General features: G+C 45.2%; 1 pseudogene; it reads left to right on the top strand.

Annotated features, from left to right (window-relative positions):
• Positions 1-5,407, top strand: part of LOC102004774 — a 41,803-nt pseudogene extending 36,396 nt beyond the window's left edge.
• The last annotated feature ends 226 nt before the right edge of the window (positions 5,408-5,633 follow it).

The following is a 5,633-nucleotide window of genomic DNA, read 5'->3' as shown; positions in this document are numbered from 1 at the left end:
TTCCTCCCAGTACTGGGGATTAAACCCAGGACCTTCGTGCTGAGCTACATCTTCAGGCTGTTTTGTTTTGTTATGAGACAAAGTCCCTCTAAATCAGTAAATTGTCCAGGCTTGGTTCAAACTTGAGATCCTCCTGCCTCAGCCTCCTAAGAAGCTGGGATTATAATATGTGACACCACACATGGCTCCTTTACTTTTTTTGTTTGTTCATTTTGTTTTGTTTTGTTGAGACAGCATTTCACATGTAGTTCTGGCTGGCCCTGATCTCACTATGTAGACCAGACTGGCTTTGAATGTGTGTTGATCCTCCTGCCTCAGCCTCTCACATGCTGGGATCACCCACCTGTGCTACCATTCCAGGCTCCTTTGCAACTTTTAAAAGAGAACTAAAGTATTGATATTGTGTGTTTTCAAAAAGTTGACTGCTGATATCTTTGATTTAGAAATCAAAAGCCAAAAATTGATTGATACCCTAATCTTTACACAAGAAATGAAATTACTGACCGAAGATTTGATTTAAGAAAAAGAAAGATTGCCGGGCTTGGTGGTGCACGCCTGTAATTCCAGCACTCGGGAGGCTGAGGCAGGAGAATTGTTGAGAGTTCGAGGCCAGCCTGGGCTACAAAGTGAGCTCAAGGCCAGCCTGAATTGCATAGCGAGACCTTGTCTCAAAAATACCAAAACAAAAAAAGAAAGAAAGAAAGAAAGAAAGAAAAGAAAAAGAAATATTGAATTATTTATCAAATTGTTGGCAGTTTGGGGTGAGAGTTCCCGGCTCTGTGCTGCCCTCGTGTGGTGAGAAGGTGGTCATCGCGGCTCTTGCCTCCCCTGGCTGGGCAGAGTCCCCCCGGGAGGGGTGGGGGTGCAGGACACCAGCCGTGGCACAGAGTCGCACGCATCTCACTGCCTTTATTCTGCGAATGCTTTGGAGAAGGACCCAGGGGCACCTCCCTGACCCTTGCGTGGGTGTAGACACTCAGCCCTGGCAAACTGCAGGGCCCTGGTGACACCACTGGTTGCCTGTCATCGGGCATAGTCCTTGGACCAAATAAAAGTGAGGAAAGTCTGTGTGGTTGCAGAGCTTCCTGTCATCTCTCCTCCCCTCCCCAGGCCCCTCCGGGATGCTGAAGTCTGTACTCTGCCTGACTCAAGCCCTTCCCTCCCCTCCCTCAGACTGGCCTGGCCTCCCCGCTGTTGGGTTTTGTAAAAGTTGAGCGGGGATGACGGGGGCGGGGAGGAGAGCTTGGTCGGGGTTGAGTCCCAGGAGGTTTTAGGAGCAAAAGTTGGGGCCGCTTGTAAGGTGAGGGGTTGGGGTGTGAGGGGAACGTGAGGGGTGGTCAAGGGTTGAGGCAGACTCATTTTGCAGGACAATTCGGTGACTAAGCTGAAAGTGAGTCCAGCCTCCCACTCAGCATTCCCTTCCTGAGAGAGTGCCCCAGAGAAAGTCTCCCACGTGTGCACCTGGAGATACATCTGGGACAGACCTCACCGAAGCTCTCTAATCAAAGAACCGGCCTCCCTCTGACTCAGCGGTGGTGAGTGGGAGGATCACGCCATGCGAAGGGAACTCTGCAAACTAGCAGCACTGGGTGCAGCGGTGGAGGGGAGAGCTTGGCCCATCACCCTGTGTTTTGCTTTATAGCCCGATGTCCCCCTAAAGCCTCGTATGCTCACAGGTGAGGCTTCTGAAAGGTGATCGGGTTACAGGCGGTAGAGCTGACTTGCTGTTAAAAGGGGGGTTTTGGTCTGAAGACCACACTGGGCATGACCTGGAAGGGTGTGGCTCCCTCCTGGGTTCCCCTGCTTCCTGTCTGCCACGACATGATGAGCAACCCTTCTCTGCCATGCTGTCCTGCCTTGGGTCCAGCAGACCATGGACTGAAACCTCTATTAATTGGAGGCAGATTTGTTTACGTCAACGAGCATGGATTGGGATCACTCCCAGAATATCAGACCCTGATCTCTGGTGGTCTAAGGCTTATATGGGATAAGCAAGCAGGAAGTACAGAGGCAGAATGGCCTGCCAATCAGGGATTGGTTTACACAGTGTGCATCATAGTGACCAGCTGTGCATCACGGTGACCAGCAGTTTCTAAGAGACAGGAGCAACCGGAACTGAAACAGGAACTAAGAAACTGAAGTATCCTGGCTGGCGGGGGGCATTCTCTGTTACACTTTAAGTTATGGATGTTGGATATCCTGTCTCAGAGGCGAGCAAAGTAACAAACACACCCTGTATCTCAAATCCTCTCCCGGGCCAGAACAAGCCATGTGGCCAAACCCCACTTCAAGGGGAAAGGCAAGAATGAGCGCACTTCATGCCCCAAAGGAAAAGCACGAAGTGATTGGTAGACCGCCCCACTCCCATGATGCCAGGAGCCTCTGCTGGGCAGAGTACCAAGGGCCTCCACCCGGTGATCTTTCTTAAAATATGAAACAAAAATATGAAGTAGTGATCTTTCTTAAAATATGAAACAAAAATATGAAATTTAATTTTGCAGGAGGATTCTCACATAAGTGTTTGTTATCTAATTCTGCATGTATTTTTTTGGTCTTTTTCAAAACTGACAGTAGGGGGCTAGGAGTGCAGCTTAGAAATAGAGTGCTTGCCTATCATGTAAAAGACCTGGGTTTGAGCCACTGCAACACACATGTGCCCGGGCGTGTGCGCGTGCACACACACACACTCACACACACACACATACTCCAAACCCTGAGAGTTTAATTTTTCTTACAAAGGCTTTATTTCCGTTTTTCCTCCTTTATCTTTTTGTCCCTTCTCTCTCTCAACTCCTCCCCCACCACCATTCCCCTTCTCATTTGAGCATTATCTTCCCTTTTCCCACTATCTATTATGCATTCTATCATGTAGTTACACTTTCAGTTTCTCGTATCAGAGAAACATATGATATTTACACATGTGTCTGATTTATTTCACTTAAGTATGGTCTCAAGGTGCATCCATTTAACTAGAAATGTCCCAGGCTTATCCTCCCTGATGGCAGAGTAGGACTCCATTGTATAAAAATGCCCAAATCTTTTTCCATTCATCGGTTGATGGGCATTTGGGCTGTGTTCCAGATTTGGCTACTACACACTATGCTGCTATAAACGTGGGTGTGCATATATCGCTGAGGTATGATGCTTTTAATTCTTTGGGAAAGATGCCAAGAAGGGGAATAGCTGAGTCAGATGGAACCGCTACTCTTAATTTTCTTTTTCTTTCTTTCTTTTCTTTCTTTCTTTCTTTCTTTCTTTCTTTCTTTCTTTCTTTCTTTCTTTCTTTCTTTCTTTCTTTCTTTTTCTTTTTGTCTTTAGGGGACAGAGTCTCACTGTGCAGTTCAGGCTGGGCTTGAGCTCACTTTGTAGCCCAGGCTGGTCTTAAACTCACAATGATCTTCCTGCCTCAGCCTCCCAAGTGCTGGGATTACAGGCGTGTGCCACCATACCTGGCTACTCCTAATTTTCTGAGGAATCTGCACACTGATTTCCACAGTGGTTGCACCACACTATACCCCCACCAGCAGTGGAGAAGGGGTCCTTTTGCCCCGCATCCCCATCAGCATTTGTTATTGGTTGATTTCTTGATAATAGCCATGCTTTCTGGGGCAAGATGGAATCTCAGCATTTTTTTAATTTGCATCTCTCAAATGACAAGTGTTGTTGAACATTTTTTCATATATTTATTTGCCCTTCCTATTTCTTCATGTGAGAAGTGTCTATTCATTTCAGATGCCCATTTTTGGACTGGGTCTTTAAATTTGGAGGGTCTAATTTTTTGGAGTTCTTTATATGTTCTTAATAGTAATCCTTTATCTGAGGAACAGCTGGCAGAATTTTTTCCCACAGTGTGGGCTGTCTCTTCACTCTGTTGGGGTTTCTTTTGCTGTGCAAAAGCTTTATAGTAAGATGAGATCCCAATTGTTGATTGTGATAGTTCCTGTGTGATTGGGGTTTTATTCATAAAGTCTTTACCTACACCAATGTCTTTGAGTTCTGTCTATTTTATCTTCCAGCAATTTAGTGTTTCTGCCTTAATATTTATAGCTTTGACTCAAATTGATTTTAGTTTAGTGCATGGCAAAGGCATAGTGAAAGATATAAATCTAATCTCTAGCATGTGGAAAGCCAGTTTTTCCAGCACCACTTATTCAAGAGGCTATCTTTCTTCCAGTGAAGATGTTTGGCTCTTTTGCAATGATAAGGTGGCTGAGTATGTCTGAACTTGTATCTATATCCTTTAATCTGTTCCATTGATCCTTAAGTCTGTGTTTTTGCCAGTACCATGTTTTCATCACAGCAGCTTTGTAGTATAACTTCAAGTCAGGGACTGTGATGCTCCCTGGCTTGCCTTTGTTTCCCAGAATTATCTTTGCTATTCCAGGTCTCTTCTGGCTCCAAATGAATTTTAGAATTATGTTCTCTAATTCCATGAGATATGCTCTTGAGATTTTGAAAGAGATTGCATTAAATCTGTTTAATAATTTGGGGAGTATGACCATATTCTTTTTTTTTTTTTTTTTCCTTGTCTTTTTGAGACAGGGTCTCACTATGCAGTTCAGGCTGGCCTGGAGCTCACTTTGTAGCCCAGGCTGCTCTCAAACTTGCAACAATCCTCCTGCCTCAGCCTTCCCAGTGCTGGGATTATAGGAGTGCACCACCACACCCAGGTAGCCATTTTCACTATATTGGTTCTTCTTACCCAAGAGCAAGGGATATATTTCATTTTCTGATATCATCTTTGTTTGTTTGGTTTTTTTTGGTTTTTCTCCGGTACCAGGAACCGAACTCATGACCTTGCACTTGCCAGGCAAGCGCTTCTGCCGCTGAGCTAAATCCCCAGCCCCTGATATCCTCTTTGATCTCCTTTTTTGGAGTACCAAAATTTTCAATGTAGAGGTCTTTGTTTCCTTCATCAGACTGATTCCTAGGTATGTAATTTTTTGGATGCTATGGTGAAAGGTGTTGTTTCCCTGATTTCTCTCTCAGTGAGTTTGTTATTTGTGTGCAGGAAGGCTATTGATTTTTGAGCATTGACTTTGTTTCCACCTATGCTACTGAATTTGTTTAATAGATCTAAAAGTCTTTTGGTGGAGTTTTTGGAGTCTTGTATGTAGAATATCATGTCAAAGGCAAATAACGATCATTAAACTTCTCCCTTTACTATCCTTATTTGTTTTATTTCTTCATCTAATTGCTCTGACCCCAATTTTTTAATGAGTGAATATTAATGGGGTATTAATATTAAAAAATACTTATGCATGTCTTTTATGGTACCAAGCTTTCTTGCATGGTATCAAAGGAAAGAAAAAGAGACGAATTTACAGGTTTTTATGTTGCATTTTTCTGCTCAGACCCCAACAACGGCTTGCTGGGCGGTGGCCGGGTGTGCAGCCCTGCACAGTAGCCGAGTGCGAACCTCCTCTCTCCAGTGGCCAGGGCTCTCCCTGGCCTCTCACTCACCTCTGTCCTCCGGCCCCCAACCTGCCACAGGGTGGGTGGCTACTGTGTGCTTAGCGCAGGACTCTGAGGTGCTCATTTCTCTAAAAATGACGAACCACGTCCGGGTGGGCAAGAACCGTGTCCTCCTCTGCCTCTGAGCTGCCTTCTGGAAATGAATGGGTAAAGAAGCA

The sequence above is a fragment of the Chinchilla lanigera genome, unplaced genomic scaffold (genome assembly GCF_000276665.1).
Source record: "Chinchilla lanigera isolate Chin_1 unplaced genomic scaffold, ChiLan1.0 scaffold00051, whole genome shotgun sequence".
Classification (NCBI taxonomy): Eukaryota; Metazoa; Chordata; class Mammalia; order Rodentia; family Chinchillidae; genus Chinchilla; species Chinchilla lanigera.
Note: the sequence above shows the minus strand (reverse complement) of the source record. Positions and strands in the feature narration are given on the sequence as shown.